Below are 21586 nucleotides of genomic sequence, written 5' to 3' on the forward strand. Positions count from 1 at the left end.
GTAAATTTCACTCGCCTCCCATGAGGTTTGGGCTAAATACACTTAGCTACTATGAGTTTGAAGTGTATTTAGTTCTATTTCAGTTTATTATGAATTTAGAAATTATTTGTAATTTTCTAGACTCATCATAGTGTAAATCTAGTGAGTTTCATACTTTTTAGAACTGTTTGGTTAGTGAGTAAAATTAAGAAAATGAGTGGCATTTCATCATAGTCTATTTTGAGCAAATCTAGAACCAATCCAAGTTGAGGCTTAGTTGATGTTATTTTAGTGACCATTTGACTTAATTACCAATTTTTAAGGTATATGGACTCATCAATGAACTCACTAGCCCATGTTTCACTTGATTTGGATTCCATTTGCCTAAATTCTTACTTTTAAGAAATTCACAGATTTTAGTTTAAAAGGCTCTCTTAATGAGTCCAAGTTAGCAAAGTTTTAGGATCTTACTTCCATCACTTATGAAATTTCAAAATCTCTATGTTCATCCAAATTTTATTTTGTTAAGGAAGAACATGGAGTTTTAAGAGGTGTTATATTTTGAATTCTACAATAGTTTTAATAATAAAGATTTTTTATGAGTTACTATGATACGCATAATTTTACTTACTTTTTCCTAAAATAAATATGTTTTTACATATGTTTCATATTACTTGATTAATTTTACTAATAGCATGATATATGTGTTGAATTTTTATTTAGTGAAAGGAACATTATTTATACCAGTAGTAAAAATGAATGCAACTATGTCTTCAAGCAATTATTTAATACCTCGCTTATGTTTACAACTAATGAAATTACATATCCTGTTATGATCCAAATAAATTGTTGCACTTTTAGCCATTGACATTTGACGGGAGTGACAACATGTACACCCACAAGGCATTTTGCAAAATTTTGTTCCAAAATTGCATAAGGTATGGGTTTTGATGTCAACTTAGGAGGTAGTATAACTTGAAGTGACAAAATACACTTTGTTATGCCCTTAGATGGATGATTGATTGATTTTTCGTCGTTTATCTCATCAAAACACAATTTATGACCTAATTCACTATTCTAGAGTAGCTTGCACTCGATCAAGAATGGTTTTAGTACAAACTATTGTAGTATAGTGGTTCTTAGGTGTCATCCACTAAGATGGATTATTCTTGGTAATTAAAGTTTGAAAGGGGGAAAAGGAATGTTGTGATCAAGTGAATTTGGTTTGATAATTTATGATGAAAAATCAATATAACAATGATTTCAAATTTGAAAAAACAATAAAATGTAAAACAAGAGAAAATTAATAAGGAAAATGAATTCTTGAAGTTATGATTTTCTAGAAAACTATTTCTATGGTGAATAAATGTTGAGATCTATTTTTCATTAAGTTAAATTGAAAACCTAAATTCTTATCTAAACCGATTTTAGATTTAGTTTTAAGTCTAGACCTAATTTATCTTCAAATTAAGCTATTTAATCCAAGAGATCAATTTAAACTATATATTCAATTCACCTTAAATGATCTTCTAATGATTCATATAATGCAACTATTTGATCTCATCAAATCTAGCCTTAAGACTTTAAAAAATCTAACTAGTTTTCAATGTAATAGCCCTTTAAGATAATTTGAAGAGAAAATCCCCAAAATTCAAGTAATCAACAATTAGATCAAATTACCTGGGCAATTAAAGCTCATTTCTTTAATTCACCATGGATCATTCCTCTAGATCCTCATTCCTCTGAGAAAAACCAAGATTTAGCTACTCATGCTTGAAGATTTGGTCTCACAAGGCTTGTTTGGCCAGTAAGAAAATGAAGGAAAACAAATAATTATATTAAGAGAGACAATCTAGAAAATTCTACAATCAAAAGTATCCAAAAGTTTTTTAATGAGAGATTCAAGTTCCTATTTATATGCTAAGGTCAAGTGGACACTTGACATCATCTAAAAGGTTTTCTAAAACCTTCTCAATTCAATAATCTGGAGTTTAGTAGCAAAATCACCATTTCACATGAGCTTTAGCCATTTCGCATGAAGACTATCAATTTTGCATAGTTGTGTGAAATTTCCCATATTCATGCAAAATCAACTTAGACATCCTCCATAGCCTACAACACAAATCCCTTATTTGATCCAATTCGCACAATCATGCGAAATTTTTGCATGATTATGTGAATATGCAACATTTGGTTTTTGAGCTCTTCTTTGTTATTTATTCCATTTTCTTCTTTTGATTCCACCTTAAAGACCTCCAAATTAGCTACAAATCCTAATCTAAACTAATTATATTACTTCTTCCATTATGCATTTGGATTATCACCAGTATCATTTGCCTTTTTCAAATTGATTAATCTCTTTTGTCACTAATTTATCAAAATCATACATTGAAATGACTCCAAAACTTCATAAAACTTGTTAGTAACTCTTGTAAGGACAACAACATATTAATTGGGTATTTTAGGTATAATTAATACTAAAAAAATGTGAAATACATGAGAATTATTATTTAAAATATGTTCTTTTTGAGTAGTAATCATTCATCCCAACCAACACATTGTTAGTCTCATAGCAATGGTATGACAAAAAGAAAGAAAAAGAATACCTAAAAAGAATCATAAGTCATATAAGCAAATCATTTGGAGAATATATTTGAAATTTCCATAACATAAATGGTTGATAAGAAAGCACACCCTACTATCCATTTGTATCAACAAAAATCCTAACTTATTTACTATTTCTAATAGATAGAATATCATGCAAATCAAGGTATTAAAAACATATCCATCTCCATTCCCCAAACAATCTTTCTAAACAAGTCTTGAGTGTAATTATGTTAGCCCCTGAATATAGTACTCAAAACTAATCCTCCTTCTAACCTAGCTCAATTCATATGAAACAATAAAAACCACTCTCTCATAGGTCAAGAATGCACCTATCTTTATTTATTACTATTTTTTTCTAATGACTTATTGTAGTAGTGCAATGCTAAAGGTATCTCCAAGTACACGGTCCATGTAGCAAGGATTCATCGATGAATCCCAACCTTAAGGCATAGGACACTAAGTTTATAAGACTTTTCAACCACTAATTAACTCCTTGAACTTCACCCCAGACTCCTCAAAATAGGATCCAATACCTTAACACCTACAATTGAGCTCATACTCCACCTATCCACCCATGTAACGAGCATTGAGGTTGACGACTCCTAACCAAAATGGCTTAAGAAACCGGGCTTCAAAGACCTTTGGGCTATATAACCCTGCACCTTGCTCGGGTTTCAAGATAAGCATAACTCAACCCTTTTTATTCATCAATGTCCTTCCATTTTTCCATTTTTTTTCAATTTGTTCACATTAGCCTCTTTTCAAGGTATCTCAACTTAATTCAAAAGTAATCCATGTTACCAAGATAATTAAGACCAAGTCTCAAGATTAGACTAGTTTTTTTATCTTATATCCAGGGTTTAGAGTGCATATTGTGTGTCAAGACTCAAATAAAAATGACCCTTAGGAAAATGAAAATTTCAAAGTCAAATCAACTTTAATTCACGTAACAAGTCTTCTAAGGTTAAGCAAATAAGATATTATTCTAAATCAAATTCTTTCAAGTTAGGTATGCTCATTTATCAATCACAAATGCTCTAGTTATCTAATATATATATATATATATATATATATATATATCACCAAATAAATCACAAATATGATTTTTGAAAAGAAATCCTACTAGAAAAACCAGCAAAACTAGCAAAACTAATAACATATTTCCTTCTCTTCCTTTTAACCCTCCCTCTAACCTAACTTGTACATTGTTCTCAATGTGTGATGAAAATATACAAAGAAAGGAAGGAAAAATACCTTAATCTCTTATGAATTTCAACTTCAAAAGCTAAAGCAAAAATAAGATCAAACATGAGCATTGTAGGATATAAAATTACATAAGAGAATAAAATATGAAAAAAAAAAACTATAAATAAAAAACTATGTTAGATACACAATGTGTGGGGTGAAATCAAGGTATAGATGATAACTATGTCCAAAGGAAACATGGTTTCAATGATGAGCCAATGGTTCACATGGAATTTTAAAGTTTCACACAAGTGTTTGAATATCAAACAAGAAGGTGTAGTGTATTGAAACTACTTTCTTCTTTTAAAAAATTTGGCACAATCATGCGAAAATTCGCATATACATGCAAATTGGTTCAAAGAGTGTTTTTTTTTTTTTTTTTTGAAATTGCAACCTTCAACAGAACTTTCACATAGTCATGCAAAAGTTTGCATGATCATGTGAAATGAGACAAAGGCTTAAAAATTATGAATTTTCAATAATATGAACACTTTCCTGTTTTGGTATGACTTCCCTTATTTTTGCATGGTTGTGTGAAATGGTGATAGACAATTAGAATGTCCTCTTACATTGCTTGATAGACTCCATTTTCCTTATATGCCCTTCAAAGCACAAATCAAGGAGTTGAGATGGATTTATTCAACGGAAACTAAAAAAATCAAACAATAAAAAAATCAAGATTCAAAGGAAAGTAGAGAAACAAGAAACCATTCCATTGACATGACTAAGCCCATCAAATGTTGCATTTTCTCAATTTGAATATGGCTTGCAAATAATGAATGGACTAACTCCTTTATACTTAAGCTTTCTCGAAAAAAGATATGCCTTGAAATTACATTCCTTGAACTTTTTTCTTTGAATAAGCTGGTCATACCATTTCTTGAGCTTCTTTTTAATGGCCTTTAGATTATTGTGCATACCATGCTTCATTGTTTTCACTTTCTTGAAGTCAAAGAACCACTTCATTAATTTCAGAGGTTGAATTTCTTCATTAATCCTCTAAATTGCAATCTACTCATTGGAAATTGTTTTACCAAGTTTTCCAAAATTTTCTTCAACATTTTCTTTCACTAGCTCTTCCATAGGAAATTCAATCAAACAAGTCTCCATAAGTTCCTCATATTCTTTAGTACCATGTTTCTTACATGAATGGAAATTTTTTACCTCAATTGTCATGTTACCAAAGGTAAGTTGCATCACCCCATATCAACAATTAATCAATGCATTTGCTATAGCAAGGCAAGGTCAACCAAGTATAATAGGAACATGGTTGAGTCCACTAGTTGATTGCTCTATATCAAGCACCACAAAATCAACTAGATAATAGAATTTATTGATTTGGATCAACACATCTTCAACAATTTCTCTTAGAAACTTAACCGATCTATCCATTAATGAAAGTGTGATGGAAGTAGACTTTAGTTCTCCAAGCCCCAATTGCTTATATACCGAGTAGGGAAGAAGATTCACACTTGTCTCCAAGTCCAAAAATGTTATTTTCACAAACGTGATGCCAATATTCATTGAGATAGTTGGACATCCAGGATCTTTATACTTGATTGGGGTCTTACATTAAATGATTGCACCAACTTGTTTGGTCAAGAGAGCTTTCTTTTTCAAATGCATCCCTTTCTTTATGATACATAAATCCTTAAGAAACTTGGCGTAGGTTGGAATTTGTCTATTCATGTCAAGGAGTGGTATATTGACTTTTACTTACTTTAAAACTTCAAAAATTTCTAAAGCATTGTTTACCACCTTCCTAGATTGAAGAGCTATGAGAAAAGGTGGGGATAAAAACTTATCTTTCTTCTTAACCTCTTCATTAATAATCTCATTTTCCTTTGATTTATCATTTTTGTTAACCTTTTTTTTCCCATTTTCTTGTTTTTTCACATTTTCTTCTTGCTTTCATTCTTCCTTTTCTTTCTTCTCTTTTGGTTATGGCATAGGTTGATCAAGCTTACCACCTCTTAAGGTGATGATTGTCTTCACTTCATCTATCTTAGTAGAATTTTCACTTGCCTCTCCAACTTCATGGACTCTCATTGGATTTTATTAGGGTTGTGAAGGGAATTTTCCTTTTTCTTAGATCGTATGCATGCTTGTGAGTTTAGAAGTAACAATTTTCATATTCTCAGTTTTTTGTATGAGATTGGTTTGCAAGCTATCAAATTCCTAATTTAAAGATGTCTCCACATGGTTTATTCTTTGGTTTACTTGAGTATTAATATTCTTTTGATCACCAATAAAATCTCCCAAAATTTTACTCAAGTTTACAATATCTTGCTCAACCAAAGAAACTTGTTGTGTAGAGACTTGCATGAAGTGTTGGCTTTGTAAGTATTGACATGAAGAAAATTGTTGTTTTCCACAATTCCATGACATGTTTGGGTGATTTTCAACATTTGTTTATCTCATAGTTGGTATTGTAGGATAATCACTCACTTCATGTTCTATAGATTGACAACTAGAACATTGCACCATGTAAATTGGATTATCATATATTGCATTTACCTTATGAAATCTCTTAGCTTCAAGTTCCTTTAACCTTCTTGTCAAAATTGTCATTTTAACTTGTAGATCAACATCTTCATTCACCATATGCATTCATCCATTTGAATTGTTTTAATACTTGAACTTGTGTGAATCCTTTCCATGTGGCTCAACCCATGATCTTGATATTTCAACCACATAATTCAAAAATTCAAAGGCTTCATTAGGATTTTTGCTCATAAAAGTCACCTCCATACATGGTTTCTAGCAATTGTTTCATAGTTAGAGACATGCCTTTATAAAAGTAGCTTACCAACATCTAAGTGTCAAAACCATGATGAGGACAAACATTGACTGCTTCCATATATATTTCCCAACAAGCATAAAGTTTTTCATTGTCTAGTATTGCAAAGTTGGATCACAAGCCAAAGATGATTAGCAATATAATTCCTTTGCAATCTCTTCCTCAAATTTTATTCTCAATATATCATGCAATGGAGAGCCTACAAAACAAGTTAAGAAAAACCAAAACAAACCAAGAAGAATAAAAAGAGAAATAAAAGATAAAAATGGAATTAAAAAAATAAGAAGAAACATGGAGAATCGGTAAAGAAAACTTTACCAATCTTGTGATGTAAATCACAAGGGTTAATCTTCACAAAAAAATAAAAATAAAATTGACTCAATCACCTTGATACCATTCTCAACAATGACACCATTTTTTATTGATTGATTTTTCATCATTTATCGGATCAAAACACAATTTATACCCTAGTTCACTATTCTAGAGTAGCTTACACCTGATCAAAAATAGTTTTAGCACAAACTATCATAATATAGTGGTTTTTAGGTGTCGTCCACTATGATGAATTATTCTTGGTAATTAAAGCTTGAATGAGGGAAAAGAAATGGTTATAATAAAGTGAAATTCAAATTTGATCAATATAACAATGATTTCAAATTTGAAAGAATAATAAAATGTAAAATAAGAGAAAATTAATAAAGAAAAGGAATTCTTAGAGTTAGGATTTTTTAGAAAACAATTTTTATGATGAATAGATGTTGAGATCTATTTTTTATCAAGTTAGATTGAAAACCTAAATTTTTATCTAAACTAATTTTAGATTTAGCTTTAAGTTTAGACTTAATTTATTTTCAAATTAGGTTATTTAATCCAAGAGATCGATTTAAATTATATATTTAATTCATCTTAAATCATCTTCCAATGATTCATACAATGCGATTATTCGATCTCATCAAATCTAACTTTAAAAATTTAATGAATCTACCTAGTTTGAAATGTAATAGCCATTCAAGATAATTTAAAGAGAAAAATCCCCAAAATTCAAGTAATCAATCAATTATATTAAATTACCTTGGCAATTAAAGCTCATTTCTCTAATTCACCATGAATCTTGTCTCTAGATCCTCATTCCTCTAAGAAAAAAGAAGAAGAGATTTAGTGACTCATACTTAGAGATTTGGTCTCACAAAGCATGTTTGACCAATTAGAAAATGAAGGAAAACAAAGAATTATATTAAGAGAGAGAATCTAGAAAATTCTACAATCAAAAGTACCCAAAAACTTTTTAATGAGAGATTCAAGTTCCTATTTATATGCTAAGGTTAAATAGATACTTTACATCATCTAAAAGGTCTTTCGGAACCTTCTCAATTTAATAATATGGAGTTTAGTAGCAAAATCACCATTTCGCATGAGCTTTAACCATTTCGCACAAGAATATCATTTTCACACTATCGTGCGAAATTAGTAGAGCAACAACAACAACTTTCTAGACCATTTCACATAGTTGTGTGAAGTTTTGCGTATTCATATGAAATCAACTTAGACATCCTTCTTAGCTTGCAACACAAGTCCCTCATCTGGTCCAATTCGCACAATCATGTGAAATGATTGCATGATCATGCAAATATGCAACATTTGGTTTTTGAGCTTCTCTTTGTTCTTTATTCAATTTTCTTCTTTTGACTCCACTTTAACTACCCCGAAATTAGCTACAGATTTCAATCCAAACTAATTATATTGCTTCTTCCATTATGCATTTGGATCATCATTAATATTATTTGTATTTTTCAAATCGATTCATCTCTTTCATTAACAATTTATCAAAATACCTTGAAATAACTCCAAAACTTCATAAAACTTGTTAGTACCTTTTGCAAGGGCAACAACATATTAATTAGGTATTCGAGACATAATTACTACTCAAAAGATATGAAATGCATGAGAATTATTACTTCAAATGTGCTCTTTTTGAATAATAATCAATGGGATAAACAAAAGATGAGCTTATTAGTATTATGATCTAGGATAGCAAGACATTGAAGATTGTGCTAATGAAGGAACGGTAATGGAGTATAAGTAGGTTAGTATATTGTTAATGGATTGACCATAGGTATGTTTAGATTTATGATTGCATATTTTTCATCTCATATGTTTAGATGCTATTATAATTATGTTATGATATTTTTTCTATACACCATAATTATTATATGATATGTTTTAGAAATCTTGGATTGACTATCCTAATAGATTTATATTATGACTATTTATTGGATCTCACGTTTGTTGGAATACCTTGGATAAATAAATTCCAAGCCCTAGATCAAAAGGTTCATGCATCTAATCTTCTTAGGGGATCTATCTTAACCTTTTAGATTTTAATATTTCACATGAGGACTCTCTATGTCTATTATTAAAGAGGAAAAATCAACTTCAAAGAGCAAATCATTAGACACCTAACTCTACTAATTTTCCTTATTAGACTTGTGGAACATAAAGTCTATTTTCTTTATGTACTTTAGCTTCAACATAATTGTTATGTACTACATGACATATTTGTTTTAAACATTTGCTTTCACAATCAATTTATGTAGTAGTTGTTTCTTTATCAACATTATTTAGCTATGTTATATTCTTTTGATGCCCAATGTTTTTCCTTATTAGACTTGTGGAATATGTAGCCTATTTCCTTTATGTAATTCAATTTAGTTGTTATTTGCTATATGACAAATATTTTTTAAATCTTTCCTTCAACAACCAATGTATCGAGTTGTTGTCGCTTTATCAACATCATTTAGCTATGTTATATTCTTTCTAGACTCTATATTGATTTATTAAGATGGTGATTCCATTTTAGATTCCAATATGGAGTGGGCTCATCATTTCCTAGCAGCTCTTTTTTGGGTGGATCACTATAATTTTAATGACACGAGTACTTGTTTGAAGCCATACTCTTAACACTCTCATTCTTTTTGGAGCAAAGAAAATTAGGCTTGTTAAAGATAGTTTTTTTTAATGGTTCTACAATTGTTCATTCAATAATTATATCTTCTTGTTTTGAGTTTTTCTTAAAAGTACATTAAATAGCTTGTAACTTATATATGAGAGGAAACTAATGAAAATTAGAAATTTGATTAGGAAAATGATAAAGATGAAGAGTGGATCATTTTTAATTTTTTCATTTAGAACCAAACATTTAATGCAAAATCAAAATGATACAATGTGAAAATCATGGAAAATGTTACATTGTTAAATAATTTTTCTTTCTCTTTTTTAATTTTAGATCCAAATAAAATACTTATTGATAATCAAATGATGACTCAAAATTCTAATTCAAGGTTTGTAATTCCTTCAAGAAATTATTTAGTATTTTTTTGGGAATGTTGGTGATCGTGTTTGAACTTTACCTTTATTAAAGATAAAAAAAAATTTACATTTAATTTTTTTTTAAATTAAATAAAATGAGAACATTTGACGATTATTTAGAGTATTAGGACAAAAATTTCAATTGTAGGATTTATCCACATTTTGGAGAAACTAGGAGATTCATGCTTTTCCTTGAATGGGATGGGAAAAAGATTTTTATTTAATTAAATTTTTTAAGCATGTTAAAACTATTATTTTCTTTAATAAAAAAAAATTTTCAAAAATATAGTCGCCAAACATAAGATCTAATTCCCAACAATAACCAATTATGTTTCTACTTGTACTACTAATTGATCATGCATTTCAACACTTATACAATCAATCCTATGATTGGACCTTATAAACCTTACTTTAGTTGTAATGTCACCTTACCGACTAGTTCATTTACATGTGAATAATTTGAATATAAATATTTTTCTTAATTTATTAAACACGATTTTCTATATATATATATATAGTACATGGCCCTTTAATTTTGTAAGATAATACATAAGAGGCCACACACATGTTTTGCCATGTACTTACCCCCTATGGCAAGATAACGTTTCCATGTCCAATTTTCAATGCAGCTTTTATTATATGGAAGCCTTTAAAAATACAAGGGCCTAACAACCAATGAAACCAATTGGATGTGAGAAACTTAATTCACAACATTCCCCATAATTTTAGGCTATGTTTGGTTCCGGGGAAATGCTAAGGAAATGAAAAAAAATCATATGAAAAATTATTTTCTTTAGTTTGGGTGATATGGAAAATTTGATGGGAAAAAAATATAAAGGAAAATATTAAAGAAAATATCATAATATTTTCCTTACTATTTTCCTTAAAAAATAATGAGAAAAATAAAAGAATAAGAGAAGGGAAAAGTTGGAGGAAATTTTATCTCGTGGTATTGTCTTCAAACATAATTAAAATTAATTAAAAATTATGAAAATTTAAATAATTTAATATTTATATAAAAATTAAAATAAATAAAATAAGTTTAAAATAACATATAAAATAATTTATTAATTTTAAATTTTCTTTTATTTTCTTTCCATCATATTTCCTCTTTTTTATTTTTATTATTTATTATTATTATTATTATACCATAAGAATGTGCAAACATATTCAAATTTTTACCATTTTTTTTTGAGCCAAAAATAGCCATAGTATAAGAACACGTGAACATATTCAATTTTTTACTGATCAAATCCAATGACATTATTGAAAATGCTCAGTCGTAATCTCCCACCTTGATTAACCAAAGGAAGCCTTTAGAGAGAGCCATCTCATGTGCCCTAAAATCAAAATCTCATAATCAAATAATCACCATTACAAAACACATATTTGACACTTTTATGTAAAAAAAATCAAAATCAAAATCTTTTTGGCTATATTTAGTTTCAAGAAAATATTAGAAAAAAAATGATATTAAAGAAAATAATTTTCTTATATTAAGTTTTTTCTCTAAATGTGTACATCAGAATCGTTTAATCCTCAGTGGTAAGTGATGATAGAAAATTGATAATTCATCCACAGTGCTTGTCATCATATGAATTCCAATTGATGCAATGAAGTGTGCAATCCAACTAAAGGAAAATGCAAGCCCACCCATTGCTATTGGTTTCCATAATTGTGTTGGAGACTCAAAAACCAAAGCCTAATCCCCAAAAAAGGCCCCACCTCTCTCGCTCGATAGCCACTCAACCAAAAGCCAAATCCTTCCTCCTTTTCCCCTCTAGAAATTCCCTCTTCCCAAGAGCCATAGCTCGCCCTTCTCTCTCCCTTTCTACTCTCTCTAGAAAGTCCAAAAGAGCAAGTAATGAAACCCTCTTCCCCAGCCAAAGGAACATGTGCGCAGGCATCCATTAAAATAGGCCAATAATAAGATTGAGGTGCGTGCGACTTTGTTTGCACTCAAAACAGTAACCCCCACGTGAGTCCATGATTTCCTCACTTCTCCTTGGTTAATTTTTCCTTTTTTGCCAGGTGGCATCTTCCAATCACTTAACCTTGATTTGGCGCAATCGGTTCAATGAGCCATCACTAATGTGATCTCTTACCTGGATTTCCAATTCTGGAAGTGGATTCACTGAGCTTTCTTTGAAAATTTAGGTTCTAAATATTGTATCACGTGTTAATGGTCTCAGATTTGGTCAATGATCTTATCTTTTATTTTATTTTATTTTATTTTCAGCTATGATGCCAATCTTACGTAAACACAGATGGTTGTACGTGATGTATATCCTTTACACCACAGAAATTGAAGAAAGAAAATAAAAGAAATAAAAAAAAATAAAAATAAAAAATAAATTTTACATGATATTTTAAACCATATCATTTATTTTAATTATTTTATATAAAGTAGAAATAATTTGAAAGTACATAAATTTCTAATCATTTTTAATTATATTCTTTTTCTATTTTATTTTTCATAATAAATCTAATATGAGAAAATAATATTTTTGTAATAGTTTTTCTCTTTCTTTTGTATTTTCTGAGAATTAAATAGAAGGATTGATAAAGAGACTGATTTTCCTATGCACATCGGAGATGTGCTCTCTATGGTAGCATGGTCTTAAGCTGAACCCATTCCTGTAAACAGACGTTCGTAGGTATCAAAATGGGCTTGGATTCATTTTGGATATCTCAAGCTTGGAGCGGATGAATCACGTAGTCAGCCCGGCCCACTGCGGATGGCCAACCTGATTGGCCCGAGCCACTCGTTTCCGGATAATGGATTTTTCATTTACGCAGTATCTGGCCACGCACCCTCAAAGCTGTGAGCAACCTTCTAGACAAAATGGGTTTTTGAGTCCCAATTCCTTGTTTGAATTTTCAATTACAAAATACACAAATACTATAAGGATGACTTTTTGCTCATATATAACAATATGCAAAGAATTCAAATGCACAAAATTTCAAGATGTTGGGGCCTAATCTCAAACTCAAACTTGATGAAGAATTCTAATTGGTCTCATTTGACTATGATAATGGAATGAGTTTTTTAAGATATGCATATGATTTAGGATTAAAGCAAATAGATTTGGTGAGGGTTTGAGATTTTATTTTTAAATTTGATTGGGTTTGAGACAAGTTTAGGTATTATCTCACTTTGTACTATCCTAATCATATATAATATCAAATTTAAAATTATTTTAAATGATTATTTTTTATTTAAAATTTTTTAATATATTAAAATATTTTTATGATAAATTATAAAAATTTATTATATTTATTTGTAAATTATGTTTTTAAATATAATTTAAAATTTTAGAAAAAAAACCTTAACAAGGTAGAGGGATGGCTATGGGTATAAGAAATTTCCTATACCCCCTCCATCCCATCCCCTATTTTTTTAAAAAAAAATTAATTTTTTATTTTATATAACCTAGTTAAGTGTGCAGTGATTTTATAAAGTGTTTTTAATTTTTTTTTTTTTACTATTTGAAATATAATTTTTTTTTTATAAAAACTAAAAACACTTTTTAAAAACACTATCTAGCTCACTCTAAATATTTCCTGAGTTCTTCATTTAATTATATCAAGATTTAAAGTATCTTTCAGCCCACTATCAATTGTTTTTATTAGGTAAGTATCCATTATGGACATCTCTTTACCACAAAGATGATGAAGCTCAGAAGGTGCACCATATAATTCAAAATCCAAAAGTCTACTATATAAATTTATCCAATTCCTAAAACTCCACTGTTATTATTTTGATATCCACTTGTTCATATCATAATTTCAATTTCATTTTCTTATGCAAAGTGAAAAACCATGTATAAGCTTTAAAGTTTTTTGGATTTATTACCATTCATTTATATACCATATATAACAAGTTACATTTTAAGATGTCATTTAAAGTTTTACAATATATATATATATAGTATTATGAGTATAAAATGGTATTTAGAAATATTCTAGTGATTTATGACATCTTGAAATTGCAATTCATTCACTAAAATAATTATGTGGCCCCATGTAGAAGTAGTGATTGTGATGTTCTAGTGAGAACAAGATAGTAGATTGGGTATCAAAAACATTCCTAGGCCCAAAGGTATGAAGTATTTAATTTTCCAAGTCTAATAATAAGTATTGATGTAGATTCCTTATGTGATTACAACCTTTACCCGCTAAAGGGCTTGAATTTACAAACTAAATTTGGCTTTAGTTAAATCAAGTTTGAAAAAGTCCTCTTAACCCTACAACACCCTCCCTCACATGTGAACTTATTTGGGGCATAAGCTCAATAAATTGAGGAAATGAATATATAGTAAGGTCTATGGTGAGGTTTAAATACATGACCTCATATCCAATAATGCTCTAATATTATGTCAGATAACCAAATTTTTTAAAAGTTTAAGCTTATATAGGTTAGATTCATAGTGTATATCATGCTCTACAACACCACATGTTCTCATGGAATCAAGTACACCAAAGGAAAAGACTTCCCATGACTAGTGGGAGCAGTCTAATTGTTTAAATTTTATGCTCATGGAGTCTCAAATTAATCAAAGGATTACAGGTTTCATTGTGATATTTCATATTCTTTTAATCTTGTTGATGCATTTTAAAGTTATGAGGGTCCTTTAAGCCAAAAGAGAACAATATTTGCATGGTTTATCAGGGTCAATCTTTAACCTTGATATAGGAATTTGTTTGACAACCCTATCCTTGACCCTAATATAGGAATTTGTTTAATCATATAAAGAGTGTTTGCCTATTTAGCCTTACAATCTTGTGAGACATAATGAAGACATTGTGTCTATATGAGGGTTGATTATGATATCTCATATTAGATGAAAGAAATTTTTTTTTAATGCTATATATGTATGAATTTTTCTTAACCTAGTATATATATTTTAAAATTTTAACGAGTCTTTGGACTCGAAACAAAAAATATCTACATGATTGAGAGTAAGTCATTACATCTATCCATGTAAATGATAAGGCCAAGCATTTTATATATTCAAATAATTTATAAGTTCGAATAGGCCAGCATTCTAATGAAAAAACTTTTATACATGAAGCATGATAATAAAAGTGCATGTAAGCATAAGATGGAGATGAGAGACGTTGCTACTCAACTTAAGTCACTAGAGGTTGAAATTTTTTAGCCATTTTTTGCACATCTCATACTCAATTCTCTTCCAATGGAATATGGTCCATGTAAATCATAAATATACATAAAATGGTCGATCAATAAACTTTTGATTATGTGTGTTTATCAGGAAGAGAGATTAAAGCATAAGAAGACTAAGAGTGCTCATTTGATAATTCTTGAGAAGGTAAATGATAAGAAGGGAATGGTCATCAAGGAAAAAAGAACTATATGCCAATGAACCTATGTGGAAATAAATATGAGTGCTTCTTTCACAAAAGAAAAAAAGTATGTTCATGCAAAAGGTTACTCTAAATATAAGAACCTCCAAAAGAAAAGTATTTTTTTTCTTTTATGAGTTTCATGAATTTCATTTTATTGTTGTTCTAAATAATATATAGTGGATTGACTTTGATACCACAGTTCTATCCAATTTCATACAAGGTTTTCTTGACTTAAGGAAATTGAAGGAAAATGGACAATACATCTATTTGAAAAATCTAATACGTTCAAATGTTGATGTTGTTGGAGCATTCAAATTAGTTTTGCAATCTATTTTGTATTTATATCTTGAAAATATTTTTTATAATCCATCATTTCCTAGGAATTTGGTGAAGTAGTTTTAAAAATTATTACCAGAAGATACATAAAAAATGGACAATAAAAAATTGATCAAAACTCATAAAAATATTGAAAAAAATTCTAAACTTAGAAAATAATAATAATACACCTATTGAAGTTGTTTTTTATTAAAAAAAATCGATATATGTATAATATAATCTACTACATTTGTTGATAACATTCAAATTTGAAAACACATTTTATATAAATATATCTAATTTAATGCATTTAATGATAAATATGTGCTTTTCTTAAATTTAATTGTAAGTTTATATAATCTCCTATATTTAATTAACATACCAAAGTTACAAAGAAAATTTATTAAACTTTTTTAGTAATGATTATTATATTTTTAACTAATACACAAAAGATACAAAGGAAAATAATTTATTTGGCATTTTTTTCCTCAATTTGTATCCAAATTTACATAAAATTTTCTTTAGATTTTCAATTGAATAATGTACAAATATTAAAATGAACAATAGTTGGTTTTAAATCTTTCTAAGAAGAATTTTTCTTTTTCAATTGATTATCCTTAAAGGACTCCCTCAAATCATCCACATATATATAATATACAAAAAAAACTTCAAATATTTGATATCTTTTTCTCTGAATGAAACCTCATTTCCAATGACGATTTCCTTTGATATATTACAATTAGAATCCCTCTTTTTTTGGGTCGGATTCCTCCACCACCATGAACCCCAATTAGATTCAGGTATGACACACTTTTTTAGTAGCAACACTTCCCCTATCTAATTGTAGATATATTTTCCTAACTTCCAAATGTGAACCAATCGATCACCCAAATCCATGGAAATGTGAATTGGTTATAGTATTAGACTTTTAATATCAGTTGAAGTCTATATCCTTGACTGTTTGACCAAAATTTTGTTCTCTAACGTTTATAACCAATCTGAGATCATTTAAATTGAATCTATCATTCATACCATATGGCTGCATATACTGTTATCAAAAGTGGCATATGTGTTATGACTATTTGCATTCATGAGTTTGAGGAGTTTCATACATAATAACCTACATTTAGACTATAAAACCTGAAACAATAATTCGAAACTTATTCTTTTAAGGCTTTTATTTACTCATTCATCAATAACATTTTTCCTAGTTTTTATAGAAGTAATGTAATCTTCCGTTTGTATTATCATTATTGCTGGAAGTATAAGCATTAAAGATATTGGAGGAAACTAATGCAGAAATATAAAATAGGTAACACCTACCTTATGCACTGTTTACATATTTGGTTTTTAAATAAAATTTCTTCCCAATTATCAACGCAAACAGGTGATTTTGTTTGGGTTTCTTACAGTTTTTTGAATGAGATTGATTTATCATTGATATTTCACTAAATAAATTTTCCTCTATTGATTTTGTATCTTGATAGGCCGGGATGGGATGATATTAAATTAATAAGTTGTCATTCAATCAAGAAGATTCTTTGTTACCATTTGCAATGCTTGTATTGGTATGGGAGGTCCAAAATCATTTATCCAATGTATTGGTATGGGAGGTCCAAAATCATTTATCCAAATCAAGAATAGAAGAGAAAGAACCTTTCCTATTTTGGATGCAAGAACCAAAATGATTTATAGGTGAAATTAGATAGGATTAAATGTTTTCATAGATGCTAATCTCTTTCCTGATAAAAGATACCCAACTTATTATATAAATATAAATAGAAGTAGGAAAATATCATGTTGTTATTATTATTATTATTATTAAATTTCTTTTATCCTCCTGCAATCACGATCACAATTACAAAATCCATTACGAAGAAAATATATAAAATAAGTTTAATACATTATAAAACTCAACTTTTCACCCTTTTGAACTCCTACAAATTCAATCTTAAGATTTTCTTGATATTGGAAGATATTTGAGTTTTATCTTAATAGTTTTTAAAAGATTTCTCACTCAAATCCAATTGTTAATTCAAATACTTGAATTTTCCCAAGAAACAAACACTCTTAATATAAAAAATATTTGAAACTCTATGAGACACACTTAGCTCTCTTCACCATTAATCCCTAATAAAATGAGTTTAAATAGTAAGATTTAACGCTATTCTAATGGCTCAAATGGAAGAAGAAAAAAAAAATCAAATTTTATACGATATGACTTAAACAAGATTGATTCAATACGAGACTAAAACATTATGGACAACAATTGATTCATGAGTCTTCAATTTGATCAATCAATATATGCTTGAGTCAATGGGTTTAAGATAAAAGGTTTCAACTTCACTTAATCTTCAAATCCTAACTTTTTTATAAAAATATATTAATTATAAACTTAGTTGATTTAAATTTTTTAATCCAACTTAATAATAGACTATTGGCATTCGGAAAATTCTAGATATGCAATTGGTACATACCGAAAATGCAATTTAAGCCCTTAAAAGTGTATGAAATTTACATTTTAAAATGATGGTACAAACATGTAACATCAAAATACAAAGCAATGAGTTTTTTTTTTTTTTTTTGCAAAAGAAACTATGAAATAGAGTATCTAACATTCAATTCAAAGATGAGTTATAATAATTTTTAAAACCAAACTTTATAGCAACGAACTTTGATATAAAATAACAAATTCTAAAGAATATATATATATATATATATATATATATATATATAATATGATTTAATTGGTTTTTTTAATATGTATCAAATCCATATTTTAGTGAGACCCACAAGTATCATACATAAGTATCTATTTAGTTTCTATATGTCATGTTTTGCTATTCACCAGCTTCAAATGCCTAATGCACGTTATAATTTACACATTTTATTTCATTTATATGCTTTTCTAACTCACAATTGCATACAAAGTTTGAACAACAAATCATTTTTATTTATTGTTTAATTTTATTTTTATATTTTGAATTTTTCTAATTCATCGTATCAGTTATTGTATTATGGGAAGTTTCAATGTTAAGATAATGGAAAGAATCAAATGAAAAGAGATGGTTTGTGAGAGGAAATGAAGACAAAATAATTGATTTTGAATGTAACTCAATCCTATGCAACTTTCATTTGTAGGATGGAAAGTAGAACCAATTTTGTTTCACTTGAAATGGGAAAAGTCAAATTTTGAGAGTATTTTATAAATTTCGGGAGCCCCTAGCGGCCTAGCCTAGTTTAAATGTGTGTTTGGGAAAAGTTAATACTTAAATTAACTTTAAATTAAATTTTTCTTAGATTAGTAACTTAAAATTTATTACTTATTTTTTTATTTTAAGTATTAAAATTGTTTGATAAAATTGACTTACAATTTATTTTAAATTATCCCATTAACATATTTACTCTCATTAGTTCTAATTAATATTTATATCATCAATTTTTAACTAACATCTACTTTAATTAATCTTAATAATAACTTTATTTATTAAATATCATATTTAAAATATTATAGATATATAATGTAATATTAAAATATTTATTATAAAAAATGAGTAATGTAAGTTAATTAAATATATTTTCCTTAGATATGGGCAAATAAGACAAAAAAGAAATTAAGAATAAAACTATTTTGATTTAATACATAAAATTATTTTTAACTTTAAATTGTAATATATATTAAGTTATTTTATCAAATATACTTAGTTTACTTAATAACTTAAATTAATTTATTAAAACATTTTAAGTCATTAAATTAATTTATTAAAGACTCTAATTTTTTCCTGTGCGTGGGTTCTCCATCTTACTATCTTATCAGATCTAAAAGATTTAAAGTAAATTTTAGCCCGCATGCAATCAATTATTTTTATTAGGTAAGTATCCATTTGAGACATCTCTTGACAAAAAAGATGATAAAGTTCGCCATATAATTCAAAGTTGAGAAATCCACTATCTAAATTTAACTAATTCCTAAAATTCCACTTTTATGATTTTGATATTCACTTGTCTGGATCATAATTTTAATTTCGTTTTCTTAAAAAGTGAAAAACCATGTATAAGCTTTAATTTTATGGATTTATTACCATTCATTTATATACCATATATAACAAGTTACATTTTATGATGTCATTTAAAGTTTTAAAATATATATACAACTTAAGAGTAGCCATACTATCTTTAGTTATAGTATTATGAATGGAGTATAAAATCATATTTAGAAATATTCTAATGATTTAATGACATCTTCAAATTGCAATTCATTCACTAAAATAATCATTTGGTCCCATGGAGAAGTAATCATTGTGATGTTTTAGTGAGAATAAGAGAGTAGATTGGGTATCAAAAACATTCCTAGTCCTAAAGGTATGAAGTTTTTAATTTTCCAGTCTCATTAGTAAGGATTTATGTAAATTCCTTATGTGATTGCAACTTCTACCCACCGAAGGGCTTGAATTTATAAACTGAATTTGGCGTTGATTAAATCAAATCAGAAAAAAGTTCTCTTAACTCTCCAATACCTTTCCTCACCTGTGAACTTATTTGGACACATAAGTTCAATAAATTGAGGAAATGAATATATAGTAAGGTGTATGGTGAGGTTTAAACACATAACCTTCCACCCAATAATGCTCTAACACTATATTAGATAACCAATTTTTCTAGAAGTTTAAGTTTATATGGCTTAAATTCATAGTGTATATCATGCTCTACAATACCACATGTTCCCATGGAATCAAGTACACCAAAGGAAAAAACTTCCTATGATTGGTGGGAGCAATCTAATTACTTAAATTTGATGCTCATGGAGTCTCAAATTAATAAAAGGATTATAGGTTTCATTGTGGTATTTCACATCGAATATGATAAAAAAAGTTATTAACGTTATATATGCATGAACTTCCCTTCACCTTATAAATGCATTTTAAAGTTATAACATCTCTTTGGGTCTAAAGTGGACAATATCTACATAATTTATTAGAGTCAATCTTTAAGCTTGATTGAAGAATTTATTTGGTAAACCTATTCTTGATTCTAATATAGGAATTTGTTTAACAATATAAAAGGTGTTTGTTTATTTGACCTTGCAATCTTGTGAGACATAACGAGGACACTATGTCCACATGAGAGTTGATTATGATATTCCACATCAAATAAAAGAAAAAAAGTTTATGAGACTACATATGTATGAACTCATTTTAACCTGGTATAAGCGTTTTAAAATTTTAAGAATTTTTTGGACTCAAAGCAAAAAATATCTATATGATTAGGAGTGAGTCATTACATCCATCCATGTATATGATAAGACAAAACACTTTACATATTAAAAACAGTTTATAAGTTTTGATAAAGCTTTGGCCAACATTCTAATGAAAAAACTTTTAAGCATGAAGCATGATAATTCTAAAAGTGCATGTAAGCATTTAATGGAGACAAAGGGCATTGCTACTCAACTTAAGTCACTATAGGTTGAAATTTTTTAGCCATTTTTTATACATCTTATACTCAGTTCTCTTTCAATGGAATATGGTCCATGTAAATCATAAACATACATAAGGAAAAATGGTTAGTCAATAAACTTTTGATCATGTGTGTTTATCAGGAGGAGAGATTGAAGTATAAAAAGTTAAAGAGTCCTCATTTGATAATTCATGAGAAGGTAAATGATAAGAAGGGAATGGTCATCTAGGGAAAAAGAACTATTTGCCAATGAACCTATGTGGAAATAAATATGAGTGCTTCTTTTACATGAAAAAATGGTATGTACATGCAAAAGATTACTCTAAATATAAGAACCTCAAAAAGAAAAATATTTTTTCTCTTATGAGTTTCATGAATTTCATATTATTGATGTTCCAAATAATATGTAGTGGATTGACTTTGTTACCACAATTCTGGCCAATTTCA

The sequence above is a fragment of the Vitis vinifera genome, chromosome 7 (assembly GCF_030704535.1).
Source record: "Vitis vinifera cultivar Pinot Noir 40024 chromosome 7, ASM3070453v1".
Lineage (NCBI taxonomy): Eukaryota > Viridiplantae > Streptophyta > Magnoliopsida > Vitales > Vitaceae > Vitis > Vitis vinifera.